Consider the following 4,179-nt stretch of genomic DNA (forward strand, 5'->3'; position numbering starts at 1 on the left):
TAAATTAATTAATTAAAAAAAGAGATCCAAAGAATTTTCAACTGTGATTTGAGTTTTTTCTTGATGTCACCATTGTTGAGATTCATATGTTGCTTGTTGATGTCTGTGTGTGTCTAAATAATATAGTAGTTCAAAACTTTTTTGTGCAGAACATGTTTTTAAAAATCCATAATACCTGATTGTTGCAACACTACTGGCTTTCATGCTGCAGTATCACAGGGTTGGTAGTGCATAATTAATGGAACAACACACTTATGATCAGTATTTAGGATTCAGAAGAGATCAGTGAATTAGACCACTTCATGATGCTTATATTACAATCAATAATTAGCCATCATCACCTGATCACATTTTGTCTTGGCTTTTTTGCTACTGCAGACGTGTTTTATAAACAGTTACAGCAGCCAGAGAAAACAAAAATATAAAAGTCAAGATCAGATGAACACTGAGCACTGAAAGCAGAAGAAGAGCACCCAAGTGTCATCATTCAGTATGCGGGCCAGATCTGGAACTAAACAATGTTACTATCTGGGATTATTTATATTCTTTCCGACAACAAAGCATGTGAACGTGACGAGCTGGTAATCATGGATTCAGAAGTGGGAAGTAGGACATTTCTGATAGCATGTAGGCCTACACCATGAGTCCAAGACAGTTTTCTGATTATTTCATTAATTCGCATGACGCAAACATACCTAAGTTTTAAATAGTATTTGAAGTGATATTATGTGAGAACATTTTTGGCTTTCTCTGTCTCTCTGCACCAGCATCAGGCGAAACTGAAAGTGCATACACACACTTGTTAGACTGGAAATCTAGCATGGCCACCATATGCAACTACCCCATTAGGAAAAAAAGAAAGAAAAAGATGTTGGTATCTATTATAGCATCCCATCCCATCATGAAGACAAACCATCAGTCCAATCTTGGAAATGTGTTGAGTTTAAGATGACTAAAGGCATCAATAATGTTCTCCAAACAGGGACAGATCACACATGCAAGTCTGTCCCACTAATTTCACTAATTTTAACTGTAGGTAGCAAATTTAAAAAGTGTTGCTCAAAAGAGTAACTATGACTTGTGGAAAGTATAGAGCAAAATTGCAACATTGTATTGTAGAAGAGATAATAGTAAATTCAAGACTTTAGTTTGAGGCATTAAGATGCATTTTACATTTCACAGCCTGACTTCAAAAGCATCTCAATTGTTATTCAAAATGAACTTTTAAACTGTATATTCGGCATCTGTAAGGAAGATGTTTGTCATATTATAAGAAGGAAAAAAAGAAAGAAAAAGATGTTGGTATCTATTATAGCATCTTGCACAAAGCTTAAATGTTGTAATTGTTATCAAGACATATTGGCTTTGTTACTTAATGCCTTGAGTAAGTGTAGAGGAAGTGAACCTTTCATATTACTTTCTATATAACGGTTAAATTTTTAGCAAACAATCCGTAGAATTCAGAAGACAAACCATCAGTCCATTCTTGGAAATGTGTTGAGTTTAAGATGACTAAAGGCATCAATAATGTTCTCCAAACAGGGACAGATCACACATGCAAGTCTGTCCCACTAATTTCACTAATTTTAACTGTAGGTAGCAAATTTAAAAAGTGTTGCTCAAAAGAGTAACTATGACTTGTGGAAAGTATAGAGCAAAATTGCAACATTGTATTGTAGAAGAGATAATAGTAAATTCAAGACTTTAGTTTGAGGCATTAAGATGCATTTTACATTTCACAGCCTGACTTCAAAAGCATCTCAATTGTTATTCAAAATGAACTTTTAAACTGTATATTCGGCATCTGTAAGGAAGATGTTTGTCATATTATAAGACATTTAAATGGGTTTAGTTTAGAAAGATGAACATTTTAACCCAACAGACATTAAGATTTCATCTTAATTTATTTGGTCTTGAACATAAAGTTTATCCTCATACTGTAATGGTCTAAGTGTATGCTGCTCTAAGACTCATATTTAGAGTTTTTCCAAGCCCTGCATTTAGTTTGAGTGAACACTGCGCCGTTTTATTTAGTGCTTCAAAAATATAGATTAATCCATTAACATTAACACGTTTGTCACAGACTTTCAGTTATTTTTCTTTAGTTTCTGTTTTCATGGACTTCTAGTTTTTCATTAATCCCTGTTGTCCTTTTTTCTAGTTTCCCGCCACATGTTATTCATCATGGTCAGGTGACTTGTGCTACAGTTGACCTTCTGTTGGTTTGAGCTTTGACGGCCCAACACCCTGTTGCCGGTTTGTCCCACCTCAGACCACTGTTGGTAAATGCTCACCACTTCTGACCAGGAGCAACCCACAAGAATTTACCGACATATCTATCTATAATACATTCCACTTTTATGAACCCAGAAATGTGAAAAGGGTCCGTGATCAAACAATCTACTAGAATGTTTCGCTCTTTCAACATTCAGATAATCCATTAGTAATCAGATTGATGGCTCAGTCGGACAGAAAAGTCTTCATGCAAACACCTCACTCAATCCGACAGAACTCAAAACAAATGAAAATTCAATCAGATTGAAATGGATAGTGTAGGCCTGAAATGATCCCATCAACAGGAAATAATTGTGCAACTCGTGATTGGACAATGCTAAATATTTACTAAATATTAGCTTAAAGCTCTTTTGAGATTTATATGTCAGTTGCATGTCTTTTTAGGTATGTCATCAAGGCAAAAATGGCAATTATACTTATGGTAGGCTTGATAACATTAACGCAGTCCTTGAATGTGCCAATTGAGAACTGCGCATGTGCTGAAGTTTAGTTTGGAATACATGCATACGTAAACAAATATGTGAATCAGATTGTATGGTTTAGGGCTCATGTAAACAGAACTTTTAGAATCTGAAATCATTACTATAAAAAGAGAAATAATACAACCTAATAAATAGAATATATTTATAGAACGAACAGACAAAGTATCTCAAAATTAACTTACATATGAGATGAATGATTATTTATGTATTTTCATATATGACCTGTTTTAGGTGATAAATGCAGAATTTGGAAATTCTGCTGGGTTTCTTGATGCCGTATGGGCTGATCATAAGCAATTACGTGTGTTTAGTGTGTATAAATGTGTCTGTTTGCATGAATATTTATTATAGATACCTTGAAATGGGATCATCATATCTTGATTATGACTTTCCTGCACAGATTGCTGGGACTTTCCATGAATCAGAAGAATCAGGATCAAGAAGAGAAAGAAGAGGTCTGCCATCTGAGAGACAGAGTCTGATTTCACCACTTCCGCTAATGTAGGTTTGAACATTAGAGAAAAAGGAAGGGGCCACAGTCTTGTCTGGCTTGTTTTGGGGTCTTGGCATTTTTCTTTATACATTTTATATAGGTTAGACTGAATGATACTGTTACTGAGAAAGTGAATCTACAGTATCACTTACATTGTGCTCATTCTACATCTCTTTAATATAAATGCTATTTGGTTTGACATTTTTAAGTTTGGCTCAAGTGTCTAAATATTTTTGGGTCACTGTAAATCTCAAAGAGTCGGTTCAGGTTTTTATCCAGTAGAGGGCACCACACAACAGAGAGACAAAGGCCTAAACAAACAACTCAGAAAGAGACTGTTACTATATTAGAGCAGTTATTACCATAAATAACTATTTTCCGTTTTCAGCATAAACATATATTTTGTTGTTAATACTTAAGAACAATTTGATTTGCTATTGACTTAATTCAAGCAGTATTCTCTGCAAACAAGGCTAAATATCTTAAATAATTTTGCTTCTCAGTTGAACTGATATTGTTTTAGGGATGTTTAGACACTTTTACTGAAAAACATAGCAAAACAAACTGTATGTTTGACATAGAATGGCAAACAGCACATTTGGGACTTGCGCTGAAGAATATTTACTTAAAGGGTTAGTTCACCCAAAAATGAAAATTAGCCCATAAATGACTTACCCTCAAGTCATCCTAGGTGTATATGACTTTCTTCTTTCAGACGAATCCAGTCGGAGTTATATAAAAACGCCCGGAACTGCTTCCGTGTACAACAGTGAGCGCAAGCTACTTTTAAAGTGATTATTACATTTTGAATATAGATATTTTTCCCTCAAAAAATCGCATCGATTCGCTACAGAAGGCCTTTGTTCACCCCCCGGAGCCGTGTGAGACACTTTTTTTATGGATGGGCGC

The sequence above is a fragment of the Sinocyclocheilus anshuiensis genome, unplaced genomic scaffold (genome assembly GCF_001515605.1).
Source record: "Sinocyclocheilus anshuiensis isolate Anshui unplaced genomic scaffold, SAMN03320099.WGS_v1.1 scaffold880, whole genome shotgun sequence".
NCBI lineage: Eukaryota > Metazoa > Chordata > Actinopteri > Cypriniformes > Cyprinidae > Sinocyclocheilus > Sinocyclocheilus anshuiensis.